Source organism: Rattus norvegicus, chromosome 18 (assembly GCF_036323735.1).
Source record: "Rattus norvegicus strain BN/NHsdMcwi chromosome 18, GRCr8, whole genome shotgun sequence".
Lineage (NCBI taxonomy): Eukaryota > Metazoa > Chordata > Mammalia > Rodentia > Muridae > Rattus > Rattus norvegicus.
Genome location: NC_086036.1, coordinates 17,690,138 through 17,708,746, shown reverse-complemented (window position 1 = coordinate 17,708,746; position 18,609 = coordinate 17,690,138). Strand labels below are relative to the sequence as shown.

The window sequence follows — 18,609 nt, the reverse complement described above, 5'->3', positions numbered from 1 at the left end:
CAGAAGATTCCATAGAAATCATCAACTCAACTGTCAAAGATAATGTAAAGCAGAAAAAGCTACTGGTCCAAAACATACAGGAAATCCAGGATTCAATGAGAAGACCAAACCTAAGGATAATAGGTATAGAAGAGAGTGAAGACTCCCAGGTCAAAGGACCAGTAAATATCTTCAACAAAATCATAGAAGAAAATTTCCCTAACCTAAAAAAAGAGATACCCATAGGCATAAAAGAAGCCTACAGAACTCCAAATAGATTGGACCAGAAAAGAAACACCTCCGAACACATAATAGTCAAAACACCAAATGCACAAAATAAAGAAAGAATATTAAAAGCACTAAGGGAAAAAGGTCAAGTAACATATGAAGGCAGACCTATCAGGATCACACCAGACTGTTCACCAGAGACTATGAAAGCCAGAAGATCCTGGACAGATGTCATACAGACCCTAAGAGAACACAAAGCAGCCCAGGTTACTGTATCCTGCAAAACTCTCAATTAACATAGATGGAGAAACCAAGATATTCCATGACAAAACCAAATTTACACAATATTTTTCTACAAATCCAGCACTACAAAGGATAATAAATGGTAAAGCCCAACATAAGGAGGCAAGCTACACCCTAGAAAAAGCAAGAAATTAATCGTCTTGGCAACAAAACAAAGAGAAGAAAAGCACACAAACATAACCTCACATCCAAATATGAATATAACAGGAAGCAATAATCACTATTCCTTAATATCTCTCAACATCCAATGGCCTCAACCCCCCAATAAAAAGACATAGATTAACAAACTGGATATGCAATGAGGACCCTGCATTCTGCTGCCTATAGGAAACACACCTCAACACACCTCAGAGACAAAGACAGACACTACCTCAGAGTAAAAGGCTGGAAAACAACTTTCCAAGCAAATGGTCAGAAGAAGCAAGCTGGAGTAGCCATTCTAATATCAAATAAAATCAATTTCCAACTAAAAGTCATCAAAAAAGATAAGGAAGGACACTTCATATTCATCAAAGGAAAAATCCACCAAGATGAACTCTCAATCCTCCAAATACAAGGGCACCTACATACGTAAAAGAAACCTTACTAAAGCTCAAAACACACATTGAACCTCACACAATTATAGTAGGATATTTCAACACCCCACTCTGATCAATGGACAGATCGTGGAAACAGAAATTGAACAGAGACGTAGACAGACTAAGAGAAGTCATGAGCCAAATGGACTTAACAGATATTTATAGAACATTCTATCCTAAAGCAAAAGGATATACATGCTTCTCAGTTCCTCATGGTACTTTCTCCAAAATTGACCATACAATTGGTCAAAAAACAGGCCTCAACAGGTACAGAAAGATAGAAATAATCCCATGCGTGCTATCGGATCACCACGGCCTAAAACTGGTCTTCAATAACAATAAGGGAAGAATGCCCACATATACGTGGAAATTGAACAATGCTCTACTCAATGATAACCTGGTCAAGGAAGAAATAAAGAAAGAAATTAAAGACGTTTTAGAATTTAATGAAAATTAAGGTACAACATACCCAAACTTATGGGACACAATGAAAGCTGTGCTAAGAGGAAAACTCATAGCACAGAGTGCCTGCAGAAAGAAACAGGAGAGAGCATATATCAGCAGCTTGACAGCACACCTAAAAGCTCTAGAACAAAAAGAAGCAAATAAACCCAGGAGGAGTAGAAGACAGGAAATAATCAAACTCAGAGCTGAAATCAACCAAGTAGAAACAAAAAGGACCATAGAAAGAATCAGCAGAAGCAAAAGTTGGTTCTTTGAGAAAATCAACAAGATAGACAAACCCTTAGCCAGGCTAACGAGAGGACACAGAGAGTGTGTCCAAATTAACAAAATCAGAAACGAAAAGGGAGACATAACTACAGATTCAGAGGAAATTCAAAAAATCATCAGATTTTACTATAAAAGCCTATATTCAACAAAACTTGAAAATCTACAGGAAATGGACAATTTCCTAGACAGATACCAGGTACCGAAGTTAAATCAGGAACAGAAAACCAGTTAAACAACCCCATAACTCCTAAGGAAAGAGAAGCAGGCATTAAAGGTCTCCCAACCAAAAAGAGCCCAGGTCCAGACGGGTTTAGTGCAGAATTCTATCAGACCTTCATAGAAGACCTCATACCAATATTATCCAAACAATTCCACAAAATTGAAACAGATGGAGCACTACTGAATTCCTTCTATGAATCCACAATTACTCTTATACCTAAACCACACAAAGACCCAACAAAGAAAGAGAACTTCAGACCAATTTCCCTTATGAATATCGACGCAAAAATACTCAATAAAATTCTGGCAAACCGAATCCAAGAGCACATCAAAACAATCATCCACCATGATCAAGTAGGCTTCATCCCAGGCATGCAGGGATGGTTTCATATACGGAAAACCATCAACATGATCCATTATATAAACAAACTGAAAGAACAAAACCACATGATCATTTCCTTAGATGCTGAGAAAGCATGTGACAAAATTCAACACCCCTTCATGATAAAAGTCTTGGAAAGAATAAGAATTCAAGGCCCATACCTAAACATAGTAAAAGCTATATACAGCAAACCAGTTGCTAACATTAAACTAAATGGAGAGAAACTTGAAGCAATCCCACTAAAATCAGGGACTAGACAAGGCTGCCCACTCTCTCCCTACTTATTCAATATAGTTCTTGAAGTTCTAGCCAGAGCAATCAGACAACAAAAGGAGATCAAGGGGATACAGATTGGAAAAGAAGAAGTCAAAATATCACTATTTGCAGATGATATGATAGTATATTTAAGTGATCCCAAAAGTTCAACCAGAGAACTACTAAAGCTGATAAACAACTTCAGCAAAGTGGCTGGGTACAAAATTAACTCAAATAAATCAGTAGCCTTCCTCTACACAAAAGAGAAACAAGCTGAGAAAAAAATTAGGGAAATGACACCCTTCATAATAGACCCAAACAATATAAAGGACCTCGGTGTGACTTTAACCAAGCAAGTAAAAGATTTGTACAATAAGAACTTCAAGACCCTGAAGAAAGAAATTGAAGAAGACCTCAGAAGATGGAAAGATCTCCCATGCTCATGGATTGGCAGGATTAATATAGTAAAAATGGCCATTTTACCAAAAGCGTTCTACAGATTCAATGCAATCCCCATCAAAATACCAATCCAATTCTTCAAAGAGTTAGACAGAACAATTTGCAAATTCATCTGGAATAACAAAAAACCCAGGATAGCTAAAACTATACTCAACAATAAAAGGACTTCAGGGGGAATCACTATCCCTGAACTCAAGCAGTATTACAGAGAAATAGTGAGAAAAACTGCATGGTATTGGTACAGAGACAGACAGATAGACCAATGGAACAGAACTGAAGACCCAGAAATGAACCCACACACCTATGGGCACTTGATTTTTGACAAAGGAGCCAAAACCATCCAATGGAAAAAAATAGCATTTTCAGCAAATGGTGCTGGTTCAACTGGAGGTCAACATGTAGAAGAATGTAGATTGATCCATGCTTATCACCCTGTACAAAGCTTAAGTACAAGTGCATCAAGGACCTCCACATCAAACCAGATACACTCAAACTAATAGAAGAAAAACAAGGGCAGCATCTCGAACATATGGGCACTGGAAAAAATTTCCTGAACAAAACACCAATGGCTTACGCTCTAAGATCAAGAATCGACAAATGGGATCTCATAAAACTGCAAAGCTTCTGTAAGGCAAAGGACACTGTGGTTAGGACAAAACGGCAACCAACAGATTGGGAAAAGATCTTTACCAATCCTACAACAGACAGAGGCCTTATATCCAAAATATACAAAGAACTCAAGAAGTTAGACCGCAGGGAGACAAATAACCCTATTAAAAAATGGGGTTCAGAGCTAAACAAAGAATTCACAGCTGAGGAATGCCGAATGGCTGAGAAACACCTAAAGAAATGTTCAACATCTTTAGTCATAAGGGAAATGCAAATCAAAACAACCCTGAGATTTCACCTCATACCAGTGAGAATGGCTAAGATCAAAAACTCAGGTGACAACAAATGCTGGCAAGGATGTGGAAAAGGGGAACACTCCTCCATTGTTGGTGGGATTGCAGACTGGTACAACCATTCTGGAAATCAGTCTGGAGGTTCCTCAGAAAATTGGACATTGAACTACCTGAGGATTCAGCTATACCTCTGTTGGGCATAAACCCAAAAGATGCCCCAACATATAAAAAAGACACGTGCTCCACTATGTTCATAGCAGCCTTATGTATAATTGCCAGAAGCTGGAAAGAACCCAGATGTCCTTCAACAGAGGAATGGATACAGAAAATGTGGTACATCTACACAATGGAATATTACTCAGCTATCAAAACAATGACTTTATGAAATTTATAGACAAATGGTCGGAACTGGAAAATATCATCCTGAGTGAGGTAACCCAATCACAGAAAAACACACATGGTATGCACTCATTGATAAGTGGCTATTAGCCCAAATGCTTGAATTACCCTAGATGCAAAGAACACATGAAACTGAAGACGGATGATCAAAATGTGAATGCTTCACTCCTTCTTTAAAAGGGGAAGAAGAATACCCTTGGCAGGGAATAGAGAGGCAAAGATTAAAACAGACACAGAAGGAACACCCATTCAGAGCCTGCCCCACATGTGGCCCATACATATACAGCCACCCAATTAGACAAGATGGATGAAGCAAAGAAGTGCAGGCCGGCAGGAGCCGGATGTAGATCTCTCCTGCGAGACACAGCCAGAATACAGCAAATACAGAGGCGAATGCCAGCAGCAAACCACTGAACTGAGAATAGGACCCCCATTGAAGGAATCAGAGAAAGAACTGGAAGAGTTTGAAGGGGTTCGAGACCCCTTATGAACAACAATGCCAAGCAACCAGAGCTTCCAGAGACTAAGCCACTACCTAAAGACTATACATGGACTGACCCTGGACTCTGACCTTATAGGTAGCAATGAATATCCTAGTTAGATCACCAGTGGAAGGTGAAGCCCTGGGTCCTCCTAAGACTGAACCCCCAGTGAACAGGATTGTTGGGGGGAGGGCGGCAATGGGGGGAGGATGGGGAGGGTAACACCCATAAAGAAGGGGAGAGGGAGGGATTAGGGGGATGTTTGTCCATAAACCGGGAAAGGGTATAACATTCGAAATGTAAATAAGAAATACTCAAGTTAATTAAAAAAGAAAGAAAGAGAGAAAGAAAGAAAGAAAGAAAGAAAGAAAGAAAGAAAGAAAGAAAGAAAGAAAGAAGGAGAAAGAAAAGTGTTTGGGGTAACAAAAATGTCACAGTGTCACACTAATCTTTCATTTTGAATAGTATACAAGCAGCTTTGTGTTTATTCTATGGAAAAACCAGAGCAGAAGTAAAGTTTAAGAACCTGCTCCCATTAAATTAGGTCAGGCCATGGTGAATCCTGGCAATGTGATGCTCATACCAGCCACCATGCCCATCTGGTAAATGACTTCCTGACGTTGGCTGCTTCACTGTCAACAAAAGGCATGGGTCCTCTGCTCTGTCTGGTTTACCCTACACAAATATTTAACTCAAGAAAAATGATCAGAAACTTAACAAATGAATAAATATAGTCTATTTCTGCTTTCAAAATTAGTGGGTCTTGGTTTTGTGTCTGAGGGTTGATAAGTGTTTATGCTAAACTGTTTCGATTAATATATCTGTGTTTGGTCATGTTTAATTTGCACACAATATTGGAATACAGATATTTAAGCCTGGTGGTTTTACAAATATCTGTGGATTATCCCAAATTTCTTCAAAGAGTCTTTTTTCTTGTAAAATTGAGATATAAGGAATGTTTTTCATTATAGCCAATGTATATTTCAGTAGAACCATACATGTCTCTGAAAGAGGACAATTACACTGCAACATTTTGATGAGAGCTGAGCATGCTTTGTTTTTGAAGCACTAATCATCCCACTTTGGACTTAGACAAGAGGGAGATAATTTCAGCAATTTCTTTGCAAAAAGTTTTAAAATTGTGTTGTGTTTTGCACAACAGCTTTCATTGAGAAACTTGAAGATGTTTTACAAAGAGTTTATCTAGTCCCACAAGGTAGTGAGGCCTTAGAAAATATTCTCTAAGAGAAAGTAAAGGTACATGTTTTTATATTTTAGGCACAAAAGACAAAAGCACATTTAATGTAAAAGAAATTAAAATGGGCACTAACCAAAAAATGTATGGCTAGAAATTATCAGGCATTAACAGAAATTTTCTGGCTTTTTTTATCTCTGTTATACTAAAATTCACCCAGAGAAGCCACATGGTTCTCCAGATCCTTTTTGCTCTTAAATCCAAGCATAAACTGGCCCCTTCAAGTTTGGTCTCCTAATATGTGGATGAAAGTGACGTTTTGGAATTACCTCCTTGAGAGGTTTGGCTCCTCCTTGGTTCAGTAATCTTCCTTCAGAAATGTAATATATATGTATCACTTTATAGATGTTTCCTTGTTGAAAAAGGAAAGTTTACTCCGTCTGTATCTAAATATTTCTACATATCCAAAGGTTGTTGTTCATATTAACTCTGACAAAATGCAAGGAAAATTTCTTTGTTATCGTATATGGAAAGGTTGATAGGAAGTTTTTTAATGATTGTCAGACTTAATTATCCTAATATGTTTTGAACTTATTTCTTAAGGCAGAAGTGGGAGTGTGCAATGAGCTTACAACAATGCACACATAGAAGACAGAGGACAACTTGTACAAGCCAGTTTCAGTTATTCCCTTGCACTTCATGAATTTAGAAGATTAAATTCGGTCCTCAGGCTTAGAACAAAATACATGTTGAGCCATGTCTCCAGCCATCATTTTAGTTTTTATAAAGATTCTTTCTTGTAGTTTGAATACGTAGTATACTCTCAAGGTTTTGTTTTTTAATCATTGATTCCTAGCTGGTAGATCCAATTATCACAAGGCTCTGTCTTTACCAATGGAGAGTGAATGTATTCACTATCTGATAGCATCATGAGACTTGGAAGATACTTAAATCTTCAGATGTAGAGAAACGGGTTACTGTTGGTGTATCCTGAAAATCCTTAGCCCCTTTTCTGTTGCCTCTCTGCTACTCGGAGCAAGACTTCACTCATGTCCCCAGCTATGATGTCTACATCTCCATAAATAAACACAGTAAGAAATTGAGTCAAGTGACCATGGACCACACCTCTGACATTACAAACCAAGATAAAACATTCTTCTCATAAGTTGTTTACACAGATACTTCGTCAAAGACATGTAAAAGTAACAAACTTACCCTTGCACATATATATGCATTACTGTTCACAAACACTAAAACAGAATCAAAATTGAAGACCCTGTGACCATCGTCTGATTTTATTTGAGGACTCTTGAAGAAAACAGGCTCATAGGTATACTGGTTGCACTGAAGAGTAAGCAACATCATGGCAAAGTATACCTTGGAATCAGAATACTGTGTTAACTACTTTTAAAGGATGGTCAATATAAAGTAGGTTAGAGGAGTTTGCTGAAGATTAGTTTTAAGGAAAAGTAATGAAAGCACAATAGTTCACCACAACAAAAAATGGAGGGGGTAGGAGAGAGGTGCTATCACAAAAACAGATGCGGGAAGAAATGGTATTTGTGACAGGAATATAATAATGGTTAGAAGCAATTGATATGAAATGGGTGAATGATTCAGTGCCTTGCCCAATGATTGGGTTTAGAACCAAAGTCAAAGAAAGTAAAGGAAACATATGCCTGGACCATGATGAGTTTTGTCACCTTGGGCAGATCAGCAGCCTGATCTGACAAATGGCGGGCTCTTACCTTGGACTTGGACCTTCGGGGCTTTTAAAATAGAAATGAGGGTGAGTGTCTATTTTCAGTCAAGTTTCAAAATACTAGATGAAGAGACAATCAAATTCTTAGTCATGGGGCTATTTGGTCTAGTGTTTCTTTCCTCTGAATGGAAATAATAGGAACATTAAGTAGTAAATTTAATCATCTCATTCTGAGTCAATAATCTGGTGGCAGTCAGGTGGGTCTCTGATGAAATAGAATGGAAAAAAAAACCACCATTTAATACAAACCACCAGCTAATTAAAACCCTTCAAACACAGAAAGGGTAGGGAAAGAGGAAGTTCTTATAGACAACCTTAACAATGACATTTGTCAGGAAAGGTTAGTGATTTAGTAATCCAGTGTCAACAAGCTGGACCAAAAAAAGGGCTATTATTAAAATATTGAAAATAGCGCTCACAGTTTAGGGAAAACTATGAAAAATTGTAAAATTCAATGCCAATACTGAATGATGAATGATTGACTCCAAGACATGATGCCATGTAAAGGAAAAATCATGGAATTGTTCTTGATAGGTTTTCAAATGAATAAGAGTGATTATTCTCAAAGAATGGCCAAGTAGAGTAAATGATAACTGACAGGTAAAAGGACCTGCTGTCAAACCTAAGGACTTGAGTTCAATTCCCAAGATATCCATGGCAGAAGGAGAAAATCAAGTTCTACCTTGTCTTCTGGTGATCTAACCACATGCTATGATAAATGTATGCTTTTTGCAAGCAAGCATACAAACAAACAAACAAACAAGTGTAGTGGCCTAATAGAAAGTTACTTCATCCTCTTAAATAATTCCTTATAGGTTAATGCCATCATAAACACTCTTTTGTATGCTTTTTAAGATTCCTTCAAGGCAGGGACAGACACAAAGTTTATATTTTCCTATATATTACACATCAGAGAATATGAGGGAAGTGTCAATAACAGACTAGAACAAGGAGTGGTTAGCATTTTTCCTGCTTCTCCAATACAATGAAAGAAATGCATGTTAAAGAAAACACACATGAACAAGACTTCTTTTAAACAGTGGCTGTGTCACTATAAGATAGGAAAACAAACAGCACTTGAGGTACATCTTACAATAAACAACTGTGACACAGGGTATCAGTAATCTGGTACCCAATGAAGTAACAATAGCCTAAAATTAAATTGTCAGATTCTGAATTAAACAAGAGAACTGAGTACTACTTCATTGTGTAAATATACCACAATTTCTGTATCCATTTTTCAGTTAATCAAATGGCTGAGCAGTAACTAAAGAAATGTTCAACATCCTTAGTCATCAGGGAAAGGCAAATCAAAACAATCCTGAGATTCCACCTCACATCAGTCAGAATGACTAAGATAAAAAACTCATGTGACAACAGATGCTGGTAAGGATGTAGAGAAAGATAATGAACACTCCTCCATTGTTGGTGGGATTGCAAACTGGTACAACCACTCTGGAAATCATCCTAGCAGTTCCTCAGAAAATTGGACATTATACTACCTGAGGACCCAGCTATACCAGTCCTGGGCATATACCCAAAAGATGCTCCAATGTATAACAAGGACACATGCTCTATTATGTTCATAGCAGCCTTATTTATAATAACCAGAAGGTGGAAAGAACCCAGATGCCCTTCAACAGAGGAATGGATACAGAAAATGTGGTACATCTACACAATGGAGTACTACTCAGCTACCAAAAACAATGACTTCATGAAATTCATAGGCAAATGGATAGAACTAGAAATGTCATCCTGAGTGAGGTAACCCAATCACAAAAATACACATGGTATGTACTCACTGATAAGTGGATATTAGCCCAAAAGCTCAGATTACCCAAGATACAATCCATGGACCACATGAAGCTCAAGAAGGATGACCAAAGTGCAGATGCTTCAGTCATTCTTAAAAGGGGGAACAAAAATATTCATAAGAGGAGATACGGAGACAACGTGTGGAGCAGAGACTGAAGGAATGACCATTTACAGCCTGCCCCACCTGGGGATCCAGCCCATATACATACAGCCACCAAACCCAGACAATATTGCTGATGCCAATAAATGCATGCTGACAGAAGTTGATATAGCTGTCTCATGAGAGGCTCCACCAGAGCATGACAAATACAGATGTGAATGCTCACAGCCAACCATTGAACTGAGAATAGGGTTAGAGAAAGGATTGAAGGAGCTGAAGGGCTTTGCAACCCCATAAGAACAACAATACCAACCAACCAGAGCTCCCAAGGACTAAATCACCCTCCAAAGAGCACACATGGACAGATCCATGGCTCCAGCTGCATATGTAGCAGAGGATGGCCTTTCTGGGCACCAAAGTCAGGAGAAGCCTTTTGGTCCTGTCAAAGCTGGAGCCCCCAGTATAGGGAAATGTCAGGGTTGGGAGGTGGGAAGAGGTGGGTAATTGGGTGGGATAAATTTGAAATGTAAACTTAAAAATATCCAATAAAAATGAAAAAGAAAAATTTTAAATTTTTAAAAATTAAAAAAAAAAATAAAAAAGGACTGAAGGAGCTGAAGGGATTTGAAACCCCACAGTAAGAACAACAATATCAACCAACCAGCCCCCAGCCCCAGAGCCTCCAGGGACTAAACCACCAATCAAAGAATACACATGAAAGGACCATCTGCATATGTAACAGAGGATGGTCTTATTTGGTATTAATGAGAGGGAAGGCCCTTGGTCCTGTGAAGGCTGGTTGCCCCAGCATTGGGGAATGCTAGGGTGAGAGGCAGGAGTGGGTGGGTGGGTGGGTGAGGAAAAACCCTCATATAAAGAGGGGAAGGGGATAGGATAGGAGTTTTGTGGAGGGGAAACTGGAAAAGGGGATAACATTTGAAATGTAAATAAATAAAATAACCAATAAAAAATTTAAAAAACTAGAGAGTTGAAATATTCTAAAAATAAATACTAGAAACTGGTATAAATGGATGTGATTCTATACTGGAGTTCTCCCCCACACCCGCTCAAAATTCCTCTCAGAGTCTATATTTGAATACATTATAATCTTCATTTATGTCATGTACATGGTTCTATCCAGCATGTTCTTTTATAATAAACACTGTGACGTTTCTCACTTTAATCTGGATCATGGGTGAATCACCTGAAATAAACAAGACAGGCAGTTTTTGCTACATTGTGTGTAAATCATAAACTCAGCTTTACTTTTTTGTTATTACAGCAACCAACTTTTGTTAAGATTAAGTTTATCAGCGTCAAACTAAAGATCAATGACAAATATAGGAGTTTTAAAAGAATGTATGCAAGCTACTTAATTAGTATTTTTCATTCATTTGGCCTGCTAAGATCTGCATTCTTTGAAACACTACCACTTTAAAGTTGTCAGTTCCCCACTGCGTACCTGTGACATGCTTCTAATCGTCCCACCAGTAAAGGTCTCCTCACAATATTAACAAAACTTTGTAAAAGAAAGTTGACCAGCCTTTCCTTGTCACTAGGCAGCCAGGAACTTTAACATTTAATTAGCTTTTGCTTTCAATATAATAAATGCAGAGAGCAATAATACCATTCCTTTTAACTTCAAGACAAAAGCTGTGTCTCTAGCTGACAGTGTCAGTCCAGCAGGATGAATTTCCGTGGAAGATAAATGGAGAGTTACTCTCATCTACTAGAAGTGTTTGTTAAAGCAATAATGATCACAGTCTAAGCCATTGCCCCTGGGATTAATGAGAGTCCGGGAGGAGTTGATGGTCCAAGACGCACAGAAGAGTCATTAAACCCCAGATGACTATTAAGTCCCTGATAATTCTCTGTAGCTAAAGACTGTGGATCGTGATGTAGGAATATCATAGATATGGGCCTGGGAGGGACAGCGAGAGATGGGTGGTTTAGTTAAGAGGTGAATTCTCCAGTTTCCACAATAATGACTGCTATCTATAGTTAAATACTCGAAAGAAACTAACCTCTCAACTTCACAGGAGCAGTACAAACCAGAATATTTAACCTTGCAGTAAGTAGTCAGAGGAACGGCTGTCACAGAATCTGTTATCTTCTCTGTGTATCTCTCCATTCTTTCCTTTGTCCTTGGGATTCTTTCCCTTCAGCTTCCACCTTGCAATGTCCTATTAATCCCAGACACTTGAATGCTTGGCCCTCCTGGTGATAAACAAGGAGCAATTAAAGCACGCGCTCTAGTGTCTGAGAAAAGATCTTTAACATTGAACTAAGGATGTGTAAAGAAAATATGAATCACACTCCGGCATTCTCAGAGAGTACCAATAAACCTACTCACTTGCAGGGGCCATATTTTAATGAGAGAGCTCTGAGGACAAGTGTAAGGGACCCAGGGCATTGAACAGAGGCTGGAGACCAGGGTACACACTCTTCTTTCTGATTCTCTGGAATTTATTCAAACTATTTATTGGGTTGGTGGCCATGATGTGCACAAATAAATATTATCAACAAATTTAAAATTTTGTTTTTAATCACTAATTTCTGACAAATAGTGAAATCTCAGTAAACATTTGGCTTTATTGTCATTTTTACTATCATCCTCATCATTATTATTACTATTACCCCACTGTCATCATTATTACTATTACCATCAACGTCAACATCAACATCAACATCATCATTACTATTACCCACCATCAGCATTATTACTATTACCATCACCATCATCATTATTACTACCATCACCATCACCACCATCATCACCATTACTATTACCATCACCATCATCATCATTACTATTACCATCACCATCATCATCATTACTATTACCATCACCATCATCATTATTATTACTATTACTATCACCATCATCATCATTACTATTACATCACCATCATCATCATTACTATTACCATCACCATCATCATCATTACTATTACCATCACCATCATCATCATTACTATTACTATCATCATCGTTAATATTATCATCACCATGATCATTATTATTATTATTATCCTCATTACTCCCCAGATGAGAAGAAGAAACTCTCAGATTTCGCCCCGTGGGTGATGGACAATGTCACTATTGGAAATATTAACTTCTTTGCTCTCACATCAAACATTCCTCATCAGGTAGGTTTAAAAATAATTATGGTAAACTCTAATTTTATTACCCCGGAAATATATTAAAAATGTAGATCTTTTATAATTCCTTCAATTAACAGTAGACACTTCTTGATTACTTTCTAATTAAATCATTTCACTCTAAGACTGGTAATTACAACAAGAAGTTATTAAAATTAGAAAACATTTGCTAACTCAGTACTTTTGATTATTAAGCCTTTGTCATTTAATATTGCCAAACACTCTATGAAGATATATGAGCCAAGAAACTGATTTTAATGTCTTTAGCTGAAATAATTAACTACAGGTGTCCCAAACAATGAAGGCTTCTTTCTTATCACATATTTTCCTGTAAAATCTATTGTTATTATCACCAATTGGATTTTGTTTCTTTTGGCCTATTAAGCTGTATTTTCCCATATGTTATCACTGTTCTTCTACTGCAATAGAGTTATGTCTTTGAATCTCCCCTGCTTAGAAATTTTATTTCTTCAGGGCCCTGATAAAACTACATCCTCAGCTTATTATCCACATCAGAGTTACTCTGCCTTTGAAGGTTTTATCTGAATGATCACTGCATTTAAATCTATAGAACAATATACTGCCCAAATCAGATACCTTCCTAAAAGGAAAATCATCCATATCACGGGGGCCAGAAAAGTGCACTGTGCAATTTGCCATCTCAGTATGTCAATGGGGTGACAATTTTCTTTCATCAGGTTCCTTAGGAGGTGTGATATCATTTATCTTCCGTGGCTGGCTCTTATTGGGATGTGGGGGAAAGACTGGAGCAAAAGATTGTTCTTTCTTGTAGATAAGACTTGAGGAAAATCAAAGGACTCCTTTCTATTCAGTTCTTTGCAAATCAGTGTGAGCAAGGGGTATACACATCACTGATAGGAAATGGTTTTGAAACATAAGATTGGATCCATAGAAGCAAATGATCCCTGCAAGCTGTGATCAGTCAAAGTAAATTCCTCCAAATGTGACACTGAAGCACAGAGTGAGGTGCTAATGGCTGTCTATTGGAATATTGGTTTGACAAAATGCACCTAGAAAAGATATCGACTGGCTCTTCTGTGTTCTAGCAGGAAAGAGATTCGTGAAATCAAGCCCACTGCTCCTCTGCCTGCCTTCTGCTAAGAACCCAAGGAGAGGATTGAACAAATCCATCACCGCTTAACAGAGCAATAAGTGGAAGCTGATGAGTTTCCCTGCCTGATGGAAAGGTGGTATTGCTCTTGGTAGACAGCATCTCCCTTATATTGGTACACTGATCAGAGAACATGTGGGGAATCGTGTTCTATTTTGGGTTCAATGTTTCCCAAGGACAATGAGAAATACAGAGGAGGGGACACAATGTGACGAATGAAAGGAGGAATAGAATTGGAAAGCTGAGCTCTGGTGATAGAAGACAAGCATAGAAGGAACATGAGGGTTGTCTTTGACTAGGTAATGGGTGCCATTGTAGCATTCCACAAAGTATTGGAAGAGCGACTAGGAGAGAGGATGGAGAATTACAGGATTTCAGAGACAACATTCTCATAGCAAAACTAGATATTTCAGATTCCCATAGGGAACCTCATCTATGGTAAGTATTCAAGGAGGTACCAAGGAGATGTTGGAAAACAACAAAAGATGGGGTGAAAGCCAACTGTGGTTTGAGAGACAAAGCAGTCTGAGCTCAATAAATACCTGCTCTGGACTCAGCTCTGAAAATCTGTTTAGTGACAAGCCAAGACTTGGATTGGTCTCATTCTGTGACTTTGGATGAGGTACAATCCAAGAAAACAGCTGTGTCTGTTTCTACACAAACTGGGGAGATCTGGAAGATATTTAATAATTCATTTCAGGTCTCTAGAATGCATTTTTACTATTTGGTATATACTATAGGGATGAAAAAAGGGAATAAAGACATGTTTATAAATTACCTCAATATCAGTTGTCCATGCCTACAATATGTACATCCTAAGGAACTGTCAGAGAAAACAAACAAACAAAAGCTCTAAAGAATACCTGCGGTACTCCTCCATTTTCAAGGTTTTATTTCCCTTTAATTACTTGGGTGGCTTTAGGCAACTTCGCTTTACTGGAGCTTTGTAATCTCCTCAGTTTTCAAAGAGAATACTATTACTGAGTTTCTTTCTGTTCCTTTCATTGTTGCTACTTTTTAATACAAGAGAAAACTCAGATCATCAATATACATACATAATACACGTACATATCAGCATGTCACCTGTGATATGAGAAGAAATGCCACAGACAATGACATTATAAGAGTATAAGCTTTGCTAATATACACTGAATTTTTATCCCTGAGACCTTAGAAGATGAAAAGTGTTGAAGAAGAGCCTTGGTAAATGCTTTGATTCACTAAGGAGATTCTCAGCATAAGCTTGATATTTCTAGTTTTAACCATGCTGAGATAAACCCAGTATCTCAATTTCTGCATTACAGTTATAAAAAAAACAATGCAAATCCTCCAAATGGCTTATTTACATGCCTTTGAGATAGAGACTCAGAAAATATTACAACCTCAGTGGGGTCTGCAGGCCATTTAATCCTACCCCCTTCTGTTTAACAACGAAGGCACTCAAACCCTGAAATCCTAGATGACTTAGCAAAGGGCACAGAGCTACTGTAGGCGAAGGCTACAGACAATTATAAGGGTTTCTAACCCCTCATCAGAACTGTATGCATATCTGTGAGTCTATGAAAGGCAAGCTTTGAAAAAAACATTTAAGATACTACCAATAGCCAGTGGAATTATTCGTTTGTTTTTTGGTTTTTTTTTTTAAATACGGAATGCTTCACGAATTTGCGTGTCATCCTTGCGCAGGGGCCATGCTAATCTTCTCTGTATCGTTCCGAATTATTTGTTTTTTGTTTGTTTGTTTGTTTGTTTGTTTGTTTTGGAGTGACAAAGAAGAAGAGGAAATGTGCATATCTTTAAAACACCTGTCATGATGATGTGTTTGCCCAACACACAAGAGACTTGGCACACTGAGAGAAAACCAAAATTGTTTATCTACATAGGGCTTATATGTCATTCAAATAGAATTTTTATGGTTTACTAAAAGAAAGTGTGTGGAAGTCTAGAAATGCAAAACAAAATGTCTTGTAACCTGAAACAAATACCTGATCAAAATATTAACCAATCCAAATTTTGTCTCTGATATTGTCTTAATCTTCAAGAAGCAAGGAAGCAAGATTTGTCTCGGTGAACCAGTCAGATATAATAACCCAAACAATCATTAACAGATAGAAAAACCTGGAATTGAGCAGATGGTATGTCCACACGTAGGTTCAGCATTTGACGTGCCTCATTTCAAAGAAATTTTGTGCTCGTTGGTTGGAAGTGACCTGGGGTGCCGGGGAAATGATGTGAGGTTTGGATCAATATAGACACAAATCAGTTTCTCAGTATTTCCAACAACTTGTGACCTTCCATCTGTGTTGAGAATAGACAGAATGATTGTGGAAACAGAGCAGTTCTCTATCTGGCCTGACCTGTTGACCGCCCGGAGGTTCTCCCATATCTAACTCCAGTCTCACAGGTAAAGGAGAGGAAGGACAATAAATAAACCGTGTTTGTAAGTAGACCCCTGGCTGGTCTGAACACCTCCCTGGTGTGGCTAAAACTGTAATACTGCCAAAGTGAGAGTCCCAGAAATGCATTCTCTTGCAATTTATTGTATGTCTCCAGCTGAGTCTCTGCAGATACACCACTCCTAGCCTGGGGATTCAGACTTCCCTGTTAATGTAACCAAAGTATGATACAATTGCCCCTCGTTACTCATCAATCCCAATTATTTGATGTGATTTTAATTAACCCAAACAAGGGACCCTGTAGTTATTATAACTCCACTGTAGAGAGAGGAAGAATCAACTCTTTGTTTACTTCTGTGTCTCGGACGCATGAAGACACACCAAAATAACTGCTATTTATTTTACAAGATGGAAAAAATATTGACTGCCCTCTGGTCATAGAAGCATTTTCTTTTGGGATTACAAGTGCAGAGATGAATTAGGTACACTTAGGATCAATATCTGTTTCTCTTCTTGGCTCAAGATGGGATTTGTCAAAATTCGAAAGCAGCTTCTATTGAGTGTCAGCTACAAATCCTTCCACTACTGAGTCACACACCTATTCAGGTTGAAATATAAATGGCAAAAGGGCCTTTGCAGATACAATATCTGGGGTCAGGGTTCTGAATCACCTCTCTGCCTTTTCCTTTAATGAGCTTTAGTTTGATGAACTGACCTTAGCAACAGAGAATGGAAGGGAGTAAAGGGTCAGTGCTAGCAAGGGACAGTGACTTTGAGGGTTAGCACGAGATGCAAGTGAGAGTACAGACATTAGACTGAGGGAGAGAGTGTGGAACATGGGCAAACATTAAGCTGGTGAAATACTCTTATAAAGAACATGTGGACAGAGAAAAGGAAGCACAGCTATAATCTATAATGTGGGTGAAATGCTTTGTATTAGTTCTGCTGGAGTTCAGGAACAACAGCAACGGATATCTTCCATGGTCAACATACTTACCAACACTGGAGACTTAGAGATGAAAAATGAGAGATCCTTATGCCTACATAAAGGTTAGAAAGGTTGTCAAACATGTCCTGAATACAGCTTTTAAGACATTTGCTTCACAAGCCAGGACTCTGATGGTCACAATGACTCAAATACAGAAAAATATTAGTTTTGGACATTCTGAGCAGTTAAGTGGGTCTCTTATGGAATAAAGAATTAAAAAGCTGAGATCAAAGTGTGAGACACAAGCTTTAATTAAGGCAGAAAATCAGGCATAAGGGTGTACAGAATAAAGGATAATAAAGATAAAGAATGTGTAAGAAACATCCATTATGAATTTGGGCCAGAGAGATGCCTCTATGGTTAAATATACAGAGTTCAATTCTCAGCATTCACTAGACAACCCACAACTCTCTGTAAGTCCTGTTCCAAGGGGTCCATCACCCTTACCCAGATACACATGTAAGCAAAACACCAATGTACAATAAAAATGAATAAATAAAATCACTCAATAAAAAGAATATGCAGATGCTACACGTTATGGAAATATGGTTGTGTAGAGAATGCTTTTGTAACAAGATGCAACTTGCGTTAGACCTACCTTATCCCCAGAGAAAGCTGTCAATATAGGTAAGATTCTAAGCTAGGAGAATTAATAACCCAAAAGAAGTGCAAGAAGAAATAATCATTGTGATGAGGACAGAACAATAACGTCCCCATAGCAGCCCACTGTGGGCATGATGGGAAAGAAAGGCAGTGATTCTGGTCATTCCCTCTCTAACTTCTGTTTTCCTATTTTCCAAACTGAAGACATTAACACCTATTGCTTAGCAAATGTTCAGGAGTTAAAGGAATGCTATGTGTAAATCACCTACCTCAGCTGAGAGCCCTCATACACTTAATTCCTCTTTCCTGCACTCAGTCTCACCTCAAGCAAGGAAGCCATTCTGAAGAAAATGGGCCCTCGTACATTGAGATGGCTTGAGAAACAGTGAGTGTTTCAATACAATGTTACTGATATTTGAGGCAGTCTTGACTCTAGACCCACCACTGGACAGTGGTCTATGGGATATTATAGTTGCATTCTTTGAAGATTGTTTGCCTTGTTTTTTGTAGTTTTCCATTTTCTATTCCTGTCAGTCCAC

The 18,609-nt window shown here is 38.1% G+C and overlaps 1 pseudogene; it reads right to left on the bottom strand.

Moving 5' to 3' along the window:
- Window positions 1–15,724: 15,724 nt before the first annotated feature.
- Window positions 15,725–15,812, bottom strand: LOC120098439 (U6 spliceosomal RNA; annotated as a pseudogene).
- Window positions 15,813–18,609: the final 2,797 nt, after the last annotated feature.